Below are 22224 nucleotides of genomic sequence, written 5' to 3' on the forward strand. Positions count from 1 at the left end.
TTGTGCCTCACGACACCCGGTTTGGATATCAGTTAAAATGGTCATCACATGGACAGCTCACAGCTGCGGAGAGGCCTGCTTTCCACACCGAGAAAACTTCTGATGCTAAAGAATCTTTAATTACCTCGATGACCTGAGGTGAATCACCTAGACACTGCCTTTCATTTTTAATCCAAGAACAATATCAGCATATTCCACTAGGTCTCTGAGGCATAGTATTCAGAATTGGTTGCTAAGGCATTTTCTAAATGTGCAATACTCTAGAGAGTGTTGATGTGTTCTGAATTCCCTGTGTTACCCTTAAAGATAAAAATCTGGGGGTGGGGAATGCATAGTTCATGGGGGATCAATACAGTGCAGAGATTTCTATTCCTGAATCTCTGGTAAATGAGATCCATAGACCCATGTCAGGCTCATATCTGGACTGAGTTGTGTGAAGCACAGATTATCTTCCTTTGTTTAGGTCTTTTTCTAACTTTTATTTACTTGGGGAAAAAAAGATAAAATTCAAATTACTCCTTTTTTATTTGATTAGGATAGCATCTCTAGGAAAACATGAGAGGATTGGTTATAAATAACACTAACAATCTGGGCTTAGGGTTATAATAATAACACATCTACTCAGCAGTGAACTATTTCAAAGTGCCTTCACGTCAACATTGTCTTAGTTGAATATTACCATATTTTTGTAAGGAGAGTATCATCCTAAATTGTAGAAGAAGGACCTGATACAATGTTTTCCAGAGCTACCAAAAAGAAATGACAAGTTCAAACCCATATTTTCTCTTCTGCACGGAATTTATTCTTTTATTACACGTTTTCTAATATAGACAGGTTATACCCAGCTGTAAACCATGATTGGATGGAACCAAGACAGAGTAGAAAAGAAGGAAATGAAAAAAAAAAAAGCAAGCTCAAAGGAATTTACTATTTTAAGCCAAATTCAGGATGCAGTACTTTTGCCTAGGAAGTGAAAGAAGCTGTTTCCTCAAGAATGATTTTAGTGTCTAATCAATTAAAATTAACCTAGTTAATTAATTAGTCTCCACAATATCATTTTGGGGAGTATTGTTAATTCCCAGGAAAAACGATGACTTGGTGATGATACCAGCCAACAAGTCAACTGACTTGCACCCTTTCTCAAAATTTTAGGGATTTGGGGAGTTAATTTTCAGACGTATATTATGCATTAGTTTTTATTTTTTCAAGAAGCTTTAGTCTAGTGGGTGAAGGGAGGAAATCAAATAAATAAACACTATTCTAATACAATAAGTGTTATACAGTAACAAAAGATGGCAGCAAATCTAGAAAGAAAGAAGATCACTAAGCTAAATTAAGCCATTACGTGCACTTACTGAGAGCTCAGGGGTGGAACAAAGCGAGTCTGGCCACCTAAGCAGAGGCTCTAGTAGTTGTGGGTGGTGAGTGGATGAACAAAGAGAAGGGAGAGAGAGATAGGCAGGGTAAGAGGTGAGAAGAGTTACACCCTGAGAGACCTCTGTGGATGCTACGGAAAGGTGATTTATTTATTTTTGGTGCTGGGGTTAGAACTCAGGACCTCACACTTGCCAGGAAGGTGCTTATGCCACTGAGCTAAATCCCTATCTATCACTTTGCACCTTACACTGCAGAAACCTGCTTCAGTGCTGAGCAGAATTTCAAGCAAAAGGCAAAAAGACAGAATTTCCTCCATGTAGCTCAACTTCTGGTTTTATGTAGCGTATCTTTGAACTTTTGAAATAATATAGGGGAATGATCATAACACATTACACCAGGCTTTTTTGCATCGTACAGGGATCGCAGATCAAAAGGAATTGCAGGACTTTAAGACCTGGTGTTTCTTCTCTCTTCCTTTTTCTGTAAAATGCCAACATCATACACCACTATAATGACAGGACAGACATCCGATAGGACTCCTTACTTTACAGCAGAGCTAGATTGAATTAATCATCAGAGTTTGGGGCTTTTGGAGAGAAAAAGAATACTGAAATTCAGCCAAGGAGTTCGATGTCTGAACTTCAAACTTGCTTGCCATAAATTTATTCCTAAACCTCAAGAAAGTGTCAGAACAGTTCCTGTTCTGAGTGTTTCAATGAGGAGCTTTTGTAGTCTCATTAGAAAACAATGCTTGTTTAAAGAATTCACTTCAGATAAATGAGAACAGCCTTCAGTTGCCACCAGCTGCACTAACATTCTTGGGTTATTTTCATGTCATTTTTAAGGAAGAGGAAAACATAAAAAATAAAATATATCCTCGCCTAAAGGGTTGGACTTCCTAGTTTGCAGTGTGGTGATTACTGACATTTCATACTGTGCATAGCTTTGCTCAGTCTGCTTTGCACAAGCCCAGGGGTGTGCCATGGAAATAGCACTGAGCCATACAAGCCCTGCTCTTGCGCTAAGGAAGCATACAAGGATGATAACAAAAATATAGTTTGCTTTCCTATGGCTAAGTTTAAATTATAACAAACTGACAGTTCACAACCTCAAGTTTTTTTGTTGTTGTTGTTTGTTTTCTGTTTTGATATTGTTGTTGTTGTTTGGTATCTGGAATCAAACTCACAACTTCACGCTTGCTAGGCAGGCGTTTATGCCACTGAGCTAAATCCCCGGCCTCAAAATGACAGTTCAGTAGGGTCATTTTGTTTTAAGATCACTGCTTCAATCACAGCATTTTCATTAAACTTTCTTGTCAACTTGAAAATACTTGCTGCTTGACTTACACATTATACTGCTACTAATTAGGACGAGGAAAGAAAATGCTCAAATGAATACCACTAAATGTCCAAAACCAGGGGCTGGGGATTTAGCTCAGCGGCATAAGCACCTGCCTTGCAAGTGTGCAGTCATGAGTTTGATCCCTGGTACCGATAAAAATGAAAAAGACAAAAAAAATTAAATGTCTAAAAACAGAATAAGCCTACAACCTGCACATGACAAGATTTTAAGAGCAATTTTCTAAATGGGAGTTCGTGCAGCTTTAGTAACATAAAAAACCTCCCAATGGTTTTCACAGCAACCTAGGTGAGGGGAAATCATTTTAACATGTGGTCCCGTGAAACCTGCATTCAACAGCTCAGCCCTCGTGGGAAAGCTCCTACATTTTCTGAAGGTAACTGTCGAGGAAACTGCAGTAAGGTTCTACTTCGTGAATAAGAAATAAGAATGGGGGCTAGGGATTTAGCTCAGCGACATAAGCACCTGCCTTGCAAGCAGGCGGTTGTGAGTTCGATCCCCGGTACCGGTAAAAAGGAAAAAGAAAAAGAAAAAAGAAATAAGAATGATCCTTCTGCTCAGTGACTGAAGAGTCACAGAGTGAGGGACAGGGTGGAAGATGGGGATGTCATTAGCAGGAAAAGAAGAAAAACCCCAGGAAGGCACGGACTCCATGGAACTTTTGGTGAGTCAAGCTATTCACAGAGAGCCTGCCGCCTCCCTGGAGTAGTGATGATTTACAAAACTACACATTGTTCTCATCATCAGGATTACTCTGTTGTAAGCCAAGGGAAACAGTGAATCCAGTAATGGAAGAGAAAGTCCGCAGCATGGCACTGGAATGGCAGCAAAGAATGAAAGCACAGTGCGCACAGTGAGCCGTTCATCGGAGATTCATTTTCCCATCCTAAGTCCTGTCCTGTCGCAGGCAGTGTAGAAACAAGCAAAACTGGGCTCTACACCTGCCTGCCTGCTTTCTAATGATGTCGCCTTTGGTCGGAACTGGCAGTGCTCACAGGAATCCTGTTTCCCCACTACTTCTAAAGACAAAGAAATGATCACATAAAAAGACTTTGTCCACTAACTTTCCCAAATCCTGCCTGATCAAGGCTAACCCTGCAGAGTTTAACTTACGGATGCGCAGGAAACTTGGTCATAAAAATTCATTGAAAGAGTATGTGTCACATATGCACTCTGAGAGCCGGTGAACAGATGGCTAGAGAAATGAATGAGAAACAAGAAGTTGAGTACTGATACATGGTATGAAGACCTTCTTGAGAAATAGATCAACTTCAGGCTCTCTTAGCTACCACTGATAAAGCCTTCTTAGAAGAAAGTTTGACCTGAAACATCGGAGGTGAAAAAAAGCAGCTGTCCACTGAAGTGGAGGCAGATTGCTCAAAGCAGGAGGGTGGATGTGAGGTCTGGAGACAGAAGCGAGCTTTCTGACTGCAAGAGACAGAAAGATGGCCAGCCCGGCTGAAGCAGAGGAAGAGAGAACTTACGCAAAGATGAGGCTGAATAACAGATATCCAATGAGATAGATTCGAATCATCCCCCCTCATAGCTTTGTTGTACTGGCTTCAGTATTTAGACTTTTAAGTATCATAGGTAAGGAAGTAAGTTTTACCTTCATGTTTTTTTGAAAAATCACGAATACATGTCAGATGGAGTAGCACATACCTATAGTCTCAGCATAGAGGAGGCGGAGGCAGGAGGATCACCACAATTTCAAGGCCAACCTGGATTACATGGCAAGACTCTGTCTCAAAAAATACTTTAAATAAAATTTTTAAAATACCTAAGTCTGTAGTGTAGCAGAGAGTGACAGGAAAAGAGATTGTGAAATCCATCCAGATGAAAGATAAAGAACTGAAGCCCAGAACTAATTGGGCTCAGGGCATATTTTATTGTAGAGACAGAGGTACATTTAGGTGTCACATATAAGAAGAAAAGTGGAATTAACATTTCTGTGTGTTTTGCTTGGGCTGCTGAATGCCATGGCCATTAGGGAAGCCTGAGAAGTCCAGAGGGACGGGGTCCAGGACACAGTGGAAGGGACTAGCTTTGGGTTGGCTTCTTAATGGTGCATTCACTGTAACACACGAAAGACAGAACACCTCCATGGCAATGGAGGAGACACGGAAAGGGCAGGTGGCATTTCCAACCACTTATATTTTTCTTTCTGTGAGGTGTTGTGATATAGATCTAAAATGTCCCGTGAAATCTCATCAGAGTTGATGCTTTCAGAACGTGAGTGGATCGTCAGGGCTGTATATTCACCAGTGGATTAATTCACTGATTAACCCATCACTGAAGGTGCTGTTAGGCCTGACAGAGACATAGCCTGGGCATATTCTTGTTCCTGAACTAACTCTCTCTCTCTCTCTCTCTCTCTCTCTCTCTCTCTCTCTCTCTCTCTGTCTCTTTCTCTTCCTCTCTCTCTCTCTCTGTAGCTCACTCTCTCTCTGTCTCTTTCTCTTCCTCTCTCTCTCTCTCTGACTCTGTCTCTGTCTCTCATTCTCTAGCTCACTCTCCCTCTCTCTAACTCTGTCTCTCTGTCTCTCTGTCTCTCTCTCTCTGTCTCTGTCTCTCTCTGTGTCTCTGTCTCTCTCTCTCTCTCTCTCTCTCTCTCTCTCTCTCTCTCTCGCTCTCTTTTTCTCTCTCTTTCCCCTTCTGGCCACCATGAAGTAAGCACTTCACTCCACCATGTGCCTCTGCCATGATATTATGCCTTGGAACACTGGCCATGGACTGAAACCTCTGATACTGTGAGCCGAAATCAACCTTTTCTCCTTTAAGTCCTATATGTCAGGACTTGTTACGTTTCTGTTGGTCCTTCTGTTGCTAGGACCAACAGAAACGTAACAAGCATAAACTAAGAGTAAATTGAGGAAAGGCCATGCAGGAGATTTGAAGAAAGGAAAGTGGTGATATACCATCTTGGAAAGGGACATAGAATTCAACAGCTCAAATTTATTCATTTATTCTGCTGGTCAGAATCCCAAGATGAATTTCACTAGAATAAATCCAAGATGTCAGCAAGGCTGCATTTGATTCAGAAGCCACAGACAAGACTTCGTTTCTTTGTCTGTTCTCGCTTCTGGAACTCACTGTTGGTTGTTCCCTTAGGCTGCAAAGCTAACAATGTCATCATGGCTCTGATTCTCACTCTTCCACCTGTGTGTGATCGTGGGCTGACCTGGGCAGTGCATGGTGGTCACTCCATCTCGAGGCCACCTGATTGGCAGTGTTAGTTCCATCTGCAACTTTCATTCTCCTTCACCATTGATCCTAACCCACTCACACTGCAGGCTCCAGGCAGTGGACATCTTCAAGGGTCACCGTGGCTGGAGGCTGCCAGGTGGAGTAGCATGAGGAGTGATGGAGGAGAGGGAGGCCGTTTAGAGTATTTTCAGGAAGGGATGTAAAGCGGAACTAAGCCCTGTGCTATGACAAGAGATGGGAGTAGAAAAAGCATGGTGAGAAGGGAGTAAATATCAATGTCACAGTGAGACAGGTCTCAAAGGGACTTTCTGGAGCGGCAGTACTAGAATTGGTGAACTGAAGTAATGGGCGGTGAGGGTCACAGGGAAAAAGATTTAAAATTTAAAATTATGAATTTTGGGGAAGTGGTTGTTGTCAGATATGGCAAAGTTTGTGAGTTTTGAAACTGACTCAAAGCAAAAAGTAATGCGCTACAAGGTTGTAGTAAGGTTTCAGAGTGTGTCTTGTTTTGTTTTGGGAGTCAGGGCTTTGTTCCATAGTTCAGGCTAGCCTTGGCTGGACCGTGTAGCCCAGACTGGCCTTAACCTCACAGCGACACTCCTGCCTCTCAGTCTCTTGAGTCTATGCCCCGCAGAGTGATTACTTTTGAAGGAATCACTGCAGCTTACTAGTTATGGAAAGTAAGCCAAGCTTCACACGGTTTCTGGCCTTTGACCTTCTCTCAGGGCAGAGCTGTCCTCCAGCCTGACCAAGTGGAGCCTGGGAATGCAGTGCGTGGGCAGGCGGCTCTGCCTCCCAGGGAAGCCAAGGCCACAAAAGCTATGTGCAAAGAGTGGGGGGACTAGTAAATGGCTTTGAAAACTGTAAGCAAGTGCTTCATCCAGTGACATATGGCAGAGCTATCTGGGATGTCTTTATAGTATTAAAGGAATACCCTAGGTCTAAGTTGCTAAGGATGTGTCCATTCTGAACTTAAAACTGCTTCACACTTTATTCTGCAGTCTGCTTGCAGTGTTCACGGAAAGACCTTTTTCAGTGCGCTGTGCCCAGAAAGCATGAGATTAGTTCTGCTCTGTCAGCACCAGTACACCGACTGTCTGAGAAGCTCACTGTTTCTGTGCCACATTATTAAAATAGTTATTTTCTTCTAGGCGCATGCCAAGGTGCTGAAAAATGGCAGTTTACTGAAAATGAGAGGTAATTTACCTATTCGGAATAATTTGGGGATGAATGTAAGCTAGATGAGGAAGGTGCTGGGTAAACCTAGAGAATACAGACAGTGATACACCATGTGTTCCAAGGTCAGTAACTCATTACACGGAATTATCACAGTGATGTTAGAAATTAAGGATTTGCCTTATGACTTTTGATGAAAATTCACCAGAAATGTTCAGTTGTTTTAACACAAACATACATCTTTTATATGCCTTACTAGAGTGACAGAACGTACTACACTGCAGCACATCCGAGAGGTGTTTTTGTAAAAATTAGTGCTATTTCCCTGAAACTTCTAATAGTCTCAGTGCATGGCCATCATGCAACCTGGCCTATGCCCACGCTTCCATACTCCCTCTCCCCAAGCTCTTCTTTCTTTCAATTTTTAAATTCTTTTAAAGATTCTGTGAAGCCCACCTTTTCCAGGGATTTCACTGACTATGACATCCATACTTGGTTGTTTCTGACTTCGGTTGGCCCTGGGTTTATTTCCCATTCTTCCACTAAAATGATCTTTGTTGACGGTGCTAACACTAACCATTCAAGAGCTGCAAGAACAAACTGAGCTCATACTTCCTCCAGAACCAGATGAGTCCTGGGCAAAACCATGCTCAGCAACACATTTCATTGATTGGTTCATTGGCCGAGTGATACATGTCCCAAGTCCCCACCCCTGCTCTACCTGCCCCAGGCATCCCTTTAAAAATTCCCACTTGAGATTCATTTTCTGATGGCAGTAGTGACCGTAGCTGGAAGATAAAGCAATCTATAGACTCTAGATTAGTTATCTATCTTGTAAGCAACTTTAATTACTTTTGGACTGGTAAATGTAAAGGATGCCAAAGGAAAAACAAAATCTCCACAAACCATTCATCTATCAATAATTCATCTAGCAAAGTGGTGAATATTTCGTATGTACATGTGTGATAATGTGAATAGTAGAGCTATAGTGCATCACTTCTGAGTTCCTGTCCTCAGGGAACTTAGAGTTTTGAGGAATGACCTGGCATAGAAAGAGAAAAACCATCGTGGGTTAAGTGACCAGGTGAAAGTACAATTAAAATGGGATTTTTGTTTATGTTTTCTCTTAAAGTGTAAGCACCATAAACAAAGAATATGTATAGCTCTTTGTTTCCATCTTAATAACTAACACAATGCCTGCATTTGGCAAAAACTAGGTAAGCATTTAAATCAATATAAAATCACTCTTTGACACACAGGAGGCTGGAAATGATAGAAAGGGCAGTGAGCATGTTCTAAGACTACGCTGTAACCCGGTGGCTGCTGAATGTCGAAGGCCACCATGAACCAATGATATCCCATCCAACCAGGAAAAGGATGTGGCTGAGGCGGGAGGGCTGGGGTGCAGCAGTAGAGATGGAGAGCTGGAAGTTGTGAACAGCAGATCCTGGTCAAGGCTGGCCGAGGAATCCCACCTTGACTCCTGAGATGCTGGATTTTAGCAAAGGAAGTTTGTTCCATCACTGGCCCCACTGGACAGATGGATGGATGTCAACTTCTTCAGTCTGCTAGGCTCCTAGAATAACAGTGCATGTACAGGTGAGGTCACTAGGGATATCATTCTGAATACGACAAGAGATCCTTGATGCTCAGCAAAGTTGTTCTTGGTGTAAAACAATAATATCGATAGATGATAGATAGATAGATAGATAGATAGATAGATAGATAGATGATAGATAGATATGCTTTCCACTTGAGTCCCTAGTTAATGCGAATGTCACTTGTATTAAGAGGTAAGTATGCATTTCAATACTTTTTTTGAGGTACATACAGTAAGCTCTATGAATTTTAGGGTACACGTTGATGTTTTGACATATACCTGTGAAACTGTTACCAAAATCAAGACAACAAATGTATCCATCCCTCTCTCTCCACCCCAAACTTTTGCTTGTACTTCTGTCATCTCATTGCTATAGTTACTGATCTAATCATCCAACCCTTATATCTGTTCTGTGAAAATGTGGGTCCTTAAACACTCTTTCTTCACGGCATGTTGAGCTTTGTCAGCAGCAGGTGCAGCTGGAGCTGTTGAAGAGCAAAGGTTTAGCTTCCAGGATCACGTATGTGCATGAGCAGGCAGTTTCACTGCCAGCCTCCTGAAGGACCATCAACTAATGTGGCCACTTCCTTGGGCATTTCCATAGCTGAGCACCCCTGGGGACACACATCCTGTGGTCAAGCCCCCCTACTGCCCAAGAAACTCAGCTCTGCACAACTTGCACTTGGCCTGAAGCCTTGTTGCCCTGCCAAGACTGTCCAGCGAGCTGCCCATCTCAGACTTGTTGAGGTGGGCATGGTGGCAGCAGGGCTGTACCTCAAGTCTTTTCTTTCAGCATTCAGACTGATGAGTACAGTAGCTGGTCTTTATGTCTGGTATTCTTATAGATTTCTCTTAACTTTTTAGTGGGCAATTTCTACTTACCCAAATTCCTATTATAGTTAGTGATCTTTTAGAGTAAGTTTTCTGTTTCCATTACTGTGTTGTCTGTTTCTCTTGATTGGACCCAGACTAAGTATCTGTACTCTCCCAAATGTCTAACTCTGTATCTACATATGCATAAATGTACGTGTTGTAGCATTCTGTTTATGTCTGTGTATCAATATACCTCCATACTTTCCCACCTACTCCTTCTTGTTATTTTCTGTAAAAGAAACTCAAAGTTTTATCTGATATTGTCTTCTGTGGGCTTCACAGTTTTAAATTAAACATCAAGTTTGTAATCTATTTTAAGGAACTATTTGCACATGATACAAGATATGGATGAAAGGAGCGTGGGAGAGTTGTTTTGTTTATGGAAATTGAGTTGCTCCAGCACCACTTATTGTGAAGATGATCATTTCTCCTCTAAATTGCCTTTCTACCTCTGAATGCAGTTGTTCGTTTAGGGTGTGGATTTCCTTCTGGGCTCTCTTCTATTTCATTCTTCTATCTGCCCGTCCTTATACAGACCTGCACTGTATAATTAATGTAGTTCTATAAAAAGTCTTCAAATTGAGCCACATCTCAAACCTTTTATAACTTTTTTTGTTTGCTTTATGAGACAGGTCTCTCTAAATTAGTAGGTTGTTTAAACTGGACTTAAAGTCATCCTGCCCTAGCCTCTTAGAGTGCTGGATTACAATACCACCATTCTAGGCTTCCTCTTGTTCATACCTGGCAAGGGAAGGAAGGAAGGAAGGAAGGAAGGAAGGAAGGAAGGAAGGAAGGAAGAAAAAAAGGAAGAAAGAAAGAAAGAAAGAAAGAAAGAAAGAAAGAAAGAAAGAAAGAAAGGAGAAAGAACCTACTGAAGTATTAACAGGAATTACATTGACTATAAATTAATTTATGGTGAATTAACAACTTGAGAACATTGAGTGTTCCAACTCATGAAAAAAGTACATTGCGGGGCTGGGGATTTAGCTCAGCGGCATAAGCACCTGCCTTGCAAGTGTGCGGTCGTGAGTTCAATCCCTGGTACCGATAAAAAACGAAAAAGACACCAAAAAAAAAGGACATTGCTCATTTATTTAGTATTATTTAATTTCATCAGTGCTGCCATATTTGGTGTATATGTTTTGCATGTATTTTATTAATTTTTTTCCTAAATATTCCATACTTTTATTGCAATTGCATTTAATTTTATATTAATCACTGTCTTTGTTATTTTTCTCCCATTACTGAGACAAAATAAGGGAGGAAAAATTTATGTTGCTCACATTTTTTAGGGCTTTCAGTCCAGAGTCCATTGGGTCCAAGGCAGGGTGGCTTGGCAGAAGAGAATGATTCATGGTGACAGACTCGAGGAATGCCACAAGGGAGACGGAGAAAGGACACAAGAGTTTTCTGCCCCTTGTATTGTATGAAGGCTACCAACCCTAGGACAGGTGTAGCACTCACACCCTTAATCCCAGCATTGGACCATGAATCAATCACAAACTCTAGATTTAATCACCTCTGAAAAGCCTGCCTTCCCCAAGACTGCACGAGACTTTGGGGGGACATCTAGACACAAACCACAGCCACCACTGCTAGTATTACAGGTAGAAATACAATTTCACTTTATGTCTTAAACTCATGTTCTGAGACCTCACACTAAGATGTTGGTTTTTCCTAATAACTTTCTTTATAGATTTCATCAGTGTTTTTTCATCATCGTAACACATGCAAATGAAGACCACTGGACTCCAGGCTTTCCAGTCTGTCTTCTTTGTCTTGTCTACTATGTGGCTAGAATTTTCAACATGACGTTAAGGAGATTTGAGGAGAGCTGTCCTTGACTTTCAGGTGAAAGCATTAATTCTTCCATCAGCACATGTGATGTTGGCTGCAGGTTTTTTGTAGATGAAGTTTATCAGCTCAAGAAATTTTGTCCCCATTCCTCATTTGCTTAGCTTTCCCCACAAATGGATCCTGAATTTGTGTCCAATTCTTTCTTAGCATCTATTGATATGCTTATTACTCTGATAAGTTGCATTATGTGATTTTTTAAGTCCTAAACCATTTTTGGGATCAGCCTCACTGGTCATGATGTATTCATTTTAAATGTTTCTCTGTTTAAAAAAAAATGCAAGATTTCACACTCTTGAAAACAACAAAAAGAAATCCAGGAAATTATGGTGATGCTTTCTTAACTCTTTATTCAGTTTTAATCATTATTTTGGTCTTTGGGGAAGAATAAAACCTGTGCATGCAGCTCAGTTCTTCTTAATATCATTCCCAACACAAATTTTTTGTGCAATTTCTGGAATGGTCTTAGTGAAATTTTTTAAATATACCACTACTGGACTTCTTTTTCAGAGAGGAGGAGAGTTTGGTGACAGGGTCTCACAATGTGGTCCAGGCTGGCCTCAAATTCTCTGTACACCTGCCTCAGCTTCCCAAGGCTGGGATAATAAGTGACGCCACCACGCCAAATTCTGTCTTCTAATTTTTAGCATCAGCTGAGACTAGGTGTGTAACAACCTTATAGAATTTATTTTCTCCAGAAATAATGTCCATCTACTATTTTAGGGATACAAAATTGTACACTTTGTCAGAACTTTCATCTTTGATAATGTACCTGATACTTCATAATTACCATAGATAAGCAATTTCAGTAATGGTGGAGCTTCAACTCAGAAAGCAAGATCTTTTTACTCAAAATAAAAGTTTGACTCCATCCTTGATGTCCTTCTGTACTCTTAGGACTCTGGCTTCTGGGCAGACATTTACCCATAGCTACCATAAATCAGTGAATCACTTAATATACTGCCTAAAAAGATACGTGTAAAAAAGTATGGATATGTGCCCATTATACAGCTTTTACTCTAAACTCTTCATGATAGAAAAGTACAAATTGAGCATATTACCAATGGGAGAGGGAGAGGATCTTTTATGGAGGTTTTGTTCATTCAAGGAACAGTTATAGAGAGCTACCCTTTCATGAACATTTTGTTGTTATTGTTAATAATATTTCTAAATTTGTTATCTTCTAAATAATAGTATTTGATCATTTTTGATGTGCCTATTTTAACAAGGAGATGGCTACTCTTCTGTTAGTCACTGAAAGAGTTTTCTGGCGCAGTAGAGAAGTAAAAGTACAAAGCAAACAGGTTTATTGAGGTGAGGACATGGAAAGGAGCACACAACCCCTGGCAGCAGGGCTTCTCCATTGACCGGAATATGGGGTATGGGACAATGTAACCTTTGACTGGGGTGGAGCTTAGGGCCAGCATTGATGACCCACGAGGAGCTGATTGGAACTTTTTTCATGCTCACTGGGAAAGGAAAAAGGAAACTGTAATAGGAAAGGAGGAAGTGACCTCAGGGTGAACATCCCCGATTCACCTCCCACCGCCATAATGTCATGTAACTTATTCTAGGGCAGAACTCTTTCAGTCACATGATAGACGGTAATACAGTTTATTTCATTCAAGTAGCGACAGGCCTTGCACTTCTGGGAAACTCATTATCCCAGAAACTTTGCCCTCTTCTTTTTTTTTTTTTTTTTTCTGAAATTAACCCGTTAGTTTAATTACAAGTGTAGTGTTTTCCCACTGGCAACATAGTATCTACTTCACCTAAACACCTCAAAGTCAAGAAAACATAGAGCATTAAGTAAAATTGATTTGTTCACACCAGATCGAAAACATTACAGCCTCCTGGTTAATCAATGTGAATTTTGCTAATGCCATAAGTAGGCAGCTCCCTCTGTGAAACAGCATGTCTGCAACTTACTCCCTAAATCTACGTCTTCTGTGCGAAAACGATTTGTCCTAAAATAGTTTTGTAAGATCAAATAGTATTTTCTCAATATGTTGTATTTAATTACATAGCACGAGCTGCTGCAGGTAGGAAAATAAAGGTGTACAGAATTATACAGAAATGTTTGGTAATCACAAAACTGTGATGCTACTTATAAATTTGAAATCTTACCAGCTACTTATAAAGACAGATTTATAGTTGCACTCGTCCTAAAGGAAGCATACTCAATGATAATCATAAAAATAAGATATTCCTACATTTTACCAAATTTAATCTTTCAATATTGTTGACATCCCAAAATGATAACAATGATTGATCTGCATAGGACAAATGTTATTGGTGGTTTGTTTCCTAATCAACTGAATCTGAAATATCAAATAAATAAAACTTTAATGAGTATTGCTATAGGAAGAATAATACATAAAACTTTTGATAAGCTAAAGCATAAAATTATGCTCATCATATACGGTAATATAAATCAATTAACTACTTTTTCCTAGTTATTTGTTTATACACTTAGGAGTACACTCCACTGTGTGGTAACTTAAAGCAGTAGATTAGCTACAACAAGTCTTAAGAGTCCTACTGCTGTTTCTTTGGCTTAGATTTTAGGAGGACTTTTGAGGATTCATGCTGCTTTTTTAGCTCTTTGGGAGCTGTCTGTGAGCATTTGAGCCACTGCCTTGTTTTTCCTACTGTATTTTCCCTCTGGTATGCAATTATTCTGTTGACCTGAAAACCACCTAAAAATAACGTGGCCCCTGGTTATTCAACACTTTTGTTGACAGCTGTGAGAATAATTCACACTACACTGGGAAGCCATTGGTGATGGAGGGAGGGGCAAGGACAGAAGGAAGGAAGGAAGGAAGGAAGGAAGGAAGGAAGGAAGGAAGGAAGGAAGGAAGGAAGGAAGGGAGAGAGGAAGGGAGGGAGGAAACAACAGATCATTAGCATAAACTCATTTTTATTTTCTAGGAAGCTTTGAATTTCTCTCAGGAGTTACACAGATGAGCAGTAACCCAAAATCTGCCCAAGTTTAAATGACTCTATAAAGCATGGCAAAAATTGGAAGTTTGGATGTAAATGAAACCTAACTTGAGGAAGATGATATTCAAACCCACAAAAATGATTCTTGTGACATAGCCCTCAGTGTGTGGGTGACTTGAACCCCCAAAAGTGTTCTCCTTTAACTTTGTATTTGGTACCATCTCCCAGTTCTTCAAAACTAAGTAAATATGACTTTAAAAGCCAGAACAGCTTTCAGAAAAGCCACATTAACTTTTCAAGGCGAGCACCTGAATGTTTCATGCCTAACACATAATTGAATAAAAGCTAGTAAAGTGCTGGAATAAAATCAGTTCTTATCCTTGCGGTGCTGAGATGAGGCGAAGTATAGGATTTTGCAGGATCCAAGCGAGTGCGTGGAACCTAGAGCCATCCTAGGAAACTCCAAAGCCAAGCAGAGTTGAGGAAATGCTCAGCTTAATGACAGTGGAAAGCCTGGACCTCGGGTATCCATCACCACTTGGTTAGACACTTACTGTTGCTCAGGAGAGATACCACTGTGGATTTGTGTATTTTGATGACAATGTTTAACCTGTAGTCACCAGAACTGAAAGGCAAGGTGTGTCTGTCTTCTCGACTTCTGAATACACATAGATTGCTAGATGTTAGTATTTTTAACAGGAGCCACTCAGCACAGGGGATCGGAGGAACTGAGTTCAGTACCAGACCCTGTTATTTTCTTGTCAAATAATTTTTAGAAGTTGTGGAAGTATTCATAGTTTACGCATGTTTGAAAACAAAAGTCAAGTATCTGTCCTTTTTGATAATAATATTTTAAATATCAGGAAGAGTAAGATAAGCAGTAGTCTTTTGGAAATTAGAGCATTAGACAAGTTATTAAGTCATTCAACAAGAAATGAATTGCTGAATATGCTCTCTAAAGTCACCGTGCTGTTCTAAAATGTTACTATTTGCACTCAGTTTTCAAGAATTATTTCATATTTTCTTATAATCTGCACTATCAGTACATTTTTTGTTCAATCAATTCATTTGCTTTTTTCTTTTGTACCTGCTTTAGTATCATCCTTAAATCACACTGAAGCAGGTGTGGTGGTAATACCTGTAATACCAGCACTCAGGAGGCTGAGGCAGGAGAATCATCATAAACTCAAAGCCAGCCTGTACTATACAGTGAGGCCCCATTTCAAAAACAAAATTTTAAACTAATATTCATAAAATCAGAGGTCACCATGTTTATTTTCTAATAAGTGCACATTAAAAGGAATTTATACTCTTAAATTTTTTTTTATTTTAAAGAGAATAAAACCAAACAGAACAAAGCAGACTAGAACAATGCAATCAACACAAGATTTAAATATGAGACAACAGAAAATCAACACTGGCTACCATAATATCTCTTGTTTTCTTCAAAATAGTTGTCCGTATCTTCACACAGTGAATTCAATCAAGACAAAATAGTATAAAACTGTTCAAAAGAATGAAAGCATTACAAGCCTTCAAAACCAGACAATAGGAAAATCAACACTGGCTACCATAATGTTTCTTGCTCTCTTCAAAATAGCTGTCCATACCTTCACACATATTGAAATTAAATAATACAAAACAGACTAAAACCAATCAAAAGAAGAATAAAAGCATCACTGGACTTCACAACAAGATGATGGGAAATCAGCAGTATCTTGTTTTCTTCAAAGTAGCTGTTCATACCATCAGAATCAATTCTTGTAAATCATAGAATCAATTCTTGTAAACTCTTTAAGGGCAAGTTCTAGGCATGTATAAGCCTATACATGTACTTTTATGCTTTCTGTATTACAGGAAAAAATAAAACAAAACAAGTTACCAGAAAAGAGACAAATAGATAACCATAACCAAGAGCCCAAAACAATGACAATACAGGCCTTCAGAACAAGGTGGTAGTTATTTTACATAGTGATCTTCAGGAGAGATGCTTAGATTATCAGATACAAACATGCAAAATTGATCTAATTCTATGAATGTTAATTATTTTATTCCAAAACTAATAGAATTAGCAGCACAATCACCTTAGCTATCTTAATACTTTTTAAATTTTCTAAAGCTTTATGTCTAATATGGCTGTAAATATTGCTAAAGAAGAAGACCTCAAAGTATAGGCAAGTAATTGAGACTGAACAGGATAAGAAATGAAATTCAACAAAGTTTTTGACAAATGTTATTTGATTCTTTATCAAATTTACCATTACTGCTCCTAAAAAGTGAGCTACTGATGATAACTCAGGATGAGGTGGGAATTATTTTGAAAATTCTTACAATAAATGAGGTCACCTGGAAGAATAGATTTTCAAGAAAAATTCATGTTTGGGATTTAAAAAAATCTGTCAGTCTAGCAACCTGTGTTTGGACATTGGCACAACCTGCAGCTCAGAATGTTTCTGTGGTGGTGTGTCTGTCGTGTGGTGTAACAGTTTATAGTCTAAACTGGCCTCGAACTTATAATATTTTGTCTGAGTCTCCCAAACGCTGGATTACAGGTATTTGCTATGATATCAGGCCTGTGTGCTTCAGAAATAGTTTTTTTAAAAGCCAGATTTTAAGCTCACACATAACCCTAGCTGTAGTTAACGTGTTGATGACATGACACAACTTTAATGGTTGAATTTCAAGTAGTGTAACCTCAAGTGACCCTTCCTGCCCTTCCCCCACCACTGAGATTCTTCCAGGGCATCTAATGCACAGGGAACCCATCACGCTCTCATCCAAAACATCTTGCACTGCAGTCCTCATGCTCAAATGTCTAAGAGACAAACATCAGCAAAGCTTTGCATATGTACAGATCTGCTCTGTTTTTAATGCTAAATTTCAGAGATGCCAGAACCATTTATATACTGAGACTATCCAGGACCTGAGGTAGAATGCGCTGTGTGCAACTATTTCTAATCAGGGAGTTCAAAAGCACACTAGAATACTCGGCAGTGGAGGAAGCATCACAGTGAACCCATGGTTTATTTTTTTCTGAAGATGTTTTTGGGGGGTCTTGAGGAATCACCTTTTGCATTATTCCTTCAACTGTCTCTATCATGTACTTCCTTTTAGGGAACATCTGAGGAGACCTGCTGTCCAGGGAGCACTGCTCTAAGGAGATGTCGTTGTCTGAGGATAACACAAATCTAAGCAATATAATACAAGAGCTTATCTTCATCTTAAAGACTGTACTTTGTGCTTTGTAATTTCCCTAAATAATTAAGTTGTAAACCTTTATGAGTCTCTGCTTATTCAACTTCATAACCCCCTTTGTGACTATTGAATAATACAAAATTTGATTCATTATTTAGAAATCTGAGTTGATGCAGTAATGAACTAGGTATTACATTTAACCGAGACTGCCAATACTGTAGAGCATGCCAATTTCATGTGATGTCAGACCTAAGTGAATTTCTATGCTAGCTTAAAAATCAAAAGAAAGACAAAGGATGCCATTTCTAAAGTGGGAGCAATCACTGTGTCAGTTACTGATGACCCTGGACGTGACCCTTAGATTTTAGAAAGCACAGATTGCTTTTGAACCAAATGCTGTGAGCCTGAGCACTCCTGCTGTAAACGCCTCTCACCCTCCATCGTGCCTGTGCAATCCCTCCTGAAAGGTGGAGAAACCTGTACTAGCTGTCTGGGTGGCATCAGGTATAGCTGACATCTCCTCTATGTATTTTAGAACTAAATATTACTGCCCCCTTGACTCCTGACCCCGTAGAAAAACTGTCACCTTCTTCCAAAGCATTCACTAAGTAAAAAGTCAATAGGAGATAAGTGATGATGAGGAAAATGTCTTGTGATTAATGCTACGGTTTAGGCTGTTGTGATTCGTCATGGAAAAAAACAGCTCAACTTCCTGCCCCAGAAGCACGGTATCTTAACAGCAAATGCCAGCCTGAAGCCCTATAGGAAGGAACAGTTGGGCGGTGTTAAAAGCTGCCTATTGATCTGTGCCCCTACTGAAAGCCATGTGCTGATGTAAATGAAAATGTGTCAAGAGCTGATATCGATTTTTTTTTTTAAACAGACCATCTCTGGGGAAAAACCACTAGCCATACTACTGCTCTTGTCTATGAGTGAAGGAAGGCTCCTTTCCGCAAGACTACCCAGGTCCAGGCATCAAATTTTTCTCTTTAACTGAGATGTGGTAGGATGCCAGGCTCTTGTCGACAATCTCTGCTTGGTGAAAACGGTCCAGAATACCTGTTGGTGGGAATAAGTGGGAAAGGGAATGTAAAGTGTATGTTTCTAAGGGATGCAGATGGGTGAGGCTATATGGCCCTTCCCAGCTACCTGCACACTGGTCCGTTTGTGCATGGTCCATAACACAGGCGAGGGCTGAAAGCCAGGAATTTGTAATAAGCCAGTATAGAAGACTTTCTCTATTTTTAGAAAGTCCTATCAAAGATGACCACAGCAGAGGATAAGATGTGAAATATACCAGACTGTGAAACATGAGGACGGGGCTTTTTTCTCCTTCAACTTGTGAAAAGCTACCAACTTCGTCCTGCTCTCTTGCAAACAGCTCCCTGAGCTGTTCCTTTTTCATAGCCCACAGTGCTTATAAATGTGGAGTAACAATATAAGATATAAGAAAAGGCCAGGAGCCATAATATCGTGGTGCTTTGGCTCACATGTGAGGATTTTAGCTGTTTAGGTTGGCTAAATTTCCTAAGTCGGTGGAGGTCAGGCGTGGACTTGAGTATTAAGGCAATAAGAATTAAAGAGAATAGAAGGCATCACCTGCCGAAATATGTGGATTACTTGAGAAAACCATAATACACTGATAAGGGAAACATTCCTTCCCTCCATGGTAGCTGAGAGACCTAAATCCGCTTAGCTTGACCCACTAGCCTTAGGCAAAACGTAACATGATGAGAAGTTCATTTTTCAAAATGATTAATCTCGTGTTGATTACTCGGTGAGTTCAGTGATATTCTGGAATGCATGATCTGTTTAATTTATCCTTGAGATTAAAGTAAAAATGCACTGAGGTAGAAATTAAGAGGACGGAGACTATGGTGAGAAGGTAATTCTGTTCTGAATCATCTACACTAAAATGTAGACATAGGTAGCGAAATTTTTCAGAAGGTTTATTCCTTTACTACTAACAGGGAGGACAAATCAGGTAACACATACTCCAAGTAATTGGAACTTTTTAATTTGGGCTACTGACTTAAGATGCTTATTAATTGGTGAAAACGGTCCAGAATACCTGTTGGTGGTGATTTTAAGATCTGTAGATGTCTCTAGCCTGCAGTTTTATGGGTGGGCCAAGCCTGCAGACCATCCTGAGGCATGGATGTGGGCTTTCAGGCAGCCTCACTGAGTGAAGAGGAATCTTCCTGGGCCACATATAACATCTGTAATCCACTTAGTTTACCAAAGTAACGAAATATACTTTTAAAACTTTTCATTATATCATTTACAAGGAGGGCAGCTGAGTGTGCTGGCCATCGGCTATAATCCTAGCACTCGGGAGGCTGAGGCAGGAGAAATGGCTGTGAGTCCAGGCCAACCTGACCTGCATAGTGAGACCCAGTCTCAAAAAAAAACAACAACAACAAAAGAAGGTAACATAAACATGAAACCAGTAGGATATTTGCCTTACTTTTGTGAAAAGTATGTGTCAATATCTGCTTCAATGGAAATAGTTACCGAAAGTTTAACAATTAAATAAGGAAACTTACATGTTTGCCCGATGACAATAAGCACCTGTCTTGCCAGGCACACCCTCTTGGGGGTGGTTGAAATGGTACCACTGAGAAGTGCTTTGCTCACCGAGTCACAGTCAGCTCTGCTCCACTCTGGATAATCCCTGAATCCCCTTGTTATACCCAGTCTTGGCTTGAGCATTACACAATGAAGTCCTGAAAAAGATCTCTAAAAATTCCATGACGCTGTTCACAGTTCGCAGTCTCAAGGAGCTTGATCAGCAGCTGTCCAGAGTGGAACGCAGCCTGTCCACCCACCCACCATACGGCCTGCTCCCCAGTGTCCTGGAGGCCACACAAGAGCAGCTCTACAATGTGAGCAGAACAGAGACGTTTGCCGCAATGACCTATAGATGGCTCTGGACTACCCATTGTCCTATCATGCCTTGTGTTGTTGGTAGGTATTTATTTAACTTTGAAATTAGAGCCCACACATTGTAGTTGTGTCACCAACAGTGCACAGCTTTATAAACGCTCAAGAGAAATTGCACTAGTATACATGCATGTGTGTACTCATGTGTACGTGTGCTTGTGTACATGTATACGGATAAGCTAACCTCTCTAGGGGATTGTGTAGTCACTTTTCATGCTGAAGCCAAGGATACACATTCCAGTGCCCTTACAGAGTTGTCATTTTATGATAAGCTTCCATTAACTCAAAAATGTTATTTGGAATAAATGTAGAAGTTTTTCCTTTCCTCATATGGTTTGCACAAATGTTTAATATGCCCATTTGTCAAGTAATTTCTAGTGTCTTCCTCTCAAGCATATAAATATCTTCTCCAAATATATTTACATATAATATGTATGCATTATATATATTTGAGTCAGTAAGAGAAAAAACTTTGAGAGTGACAAAGTCGGGAAATATAGATAGTACCAGCTACATGTAACATAACATCAAAATATCATTTGTCATACATTTGTCTGTTTCCAGATTTTGCAGCTGTCACATTTTCTGGCCCAAATATTCCAAGTTTAGCAAACTATTTTAATAACTTTATCACATTGATTATTGCAAATGTTTTAGTACACTCTCACCTGCTTAGTAAAAGTCTAATTTGCAAAGCATTTGCTATGTTTAATTTCCAACCTTTTCTTTCAAAAGTGTCTACTTTTAGAAGTACTAGAGAAGAATACAAAAAATAGATGTTTTTGAGGGGAGAAGTAGGAAAAACATACACATTTATAAACCTAAAATTAAGAATGCATTATTTGCCAGCAATAAAATTTCTTAGTAGTCTTTTTAGAAGTAGAATTAAAATCTATATTTAAATTGGGAATTTTTGTTGGGAAGTAACTGTCTTAGAAAAAATGAAAATATAAACACTTGTCTGATACCAAGAAAAAGGAAAAAGTATAAGAAAGTATCTTCATTACTTTTCTCATTGCTGAGACAAAATACCTGGTACCCAAAGTTAAAAGGGGAAAAGGTATATTTAGATCACAGTTTGCAAAGATTTCAATCAGCTGGTTCCAAGGTGGCATGGCACAGCGGACGGGCATTGCAGAGGAGAAACAGTTCATAGCAGGCAAAGGACAGCAAAAGCAAGCAAGGAGTAAGACAAGCTTCTTTCTAGCCCTTATATTGTATCCAAACCACCAGGATTAGAGTAATGCAAATTAATCATTAGACTCAGTCAGTAGTCCTATACACTTAATTCTAGCACTCTGAATCCTAGCATTGTACCATGAATCCAGCACACACTCTAGATTCCAGCTGCCTCTGAAAAAAGCCCCATCTATGACTGCTTGAGGCTTTGGGGGAACATCTAGACATAACATTCCATCCCTGGTCTCCCAGTGATGCATGCATATCTCCTTATACAAAAAGTATTTAGTCCATCTCCAAGCATTCACAGAGTCCTGATGGTTTCAGCATTGCAGAAAGATCACAATCTGAAGTCTCCTCCAAAATTTAAGAAAAACTCTTACCTGCAAACCCCTGCACAAATGCAATGAAGGTTAAACACTTGTTCAGTAGAACTAGATAAACAGGACTCTTCCAAAAGGTACAAATAGGTGTATAGAGAGAAATGGGACCAAAGCAAGTCCAAAATCTGCCAGCAC

At 39.8% G+C, this 22224-nt stretch overlaps 1 protein-coding gene across 10 annotated transcripts in view; it reads left to right on the forward strand.

Moving 5' to 3' along the window:
* Hs3st5 (heparan sulfate-glucosamine 3-sulfotransferase 5) overlaps positions 1 to 22224 on the forward strand; it is a 282160-nt gene that overhangs the window by 212796 nt on the left and 47140 nt on the right. For 2 of the 10 annotated variants that reach the window (XM_063253878.1, XM_063253879.1), the window contains exon 4: positions 20351 to 20551. The exons of the other annotated variants lie outside the window; for them this stretch is intronic. The gene's annotated coding sequence lies outside the window, so the exon portion shown is untranslated. The remainder of the gene's footprint in view (positions 1 to 20350; positions 20552 to 22224) is intronic. 10 annotated transcript variants of the gene reach the window in all.

This window comes from Cavia porcellus, unplaced genomic scaffold, assembly GCF_034190915.1.
Source record: "Cavia porcellus strain 051 isolate PalLab524CR breed Dunkin Hartley unplaced genomic scaffold, mCavPor4.1 scaffold_7, whole genome shotgun sequence".
Classification (NCBI taxonomy): Eukaryota; Metazoa; Chordata; class Mammalia; order Rodentia; family Caviidae; genus Cavia; species Cavia porcellus.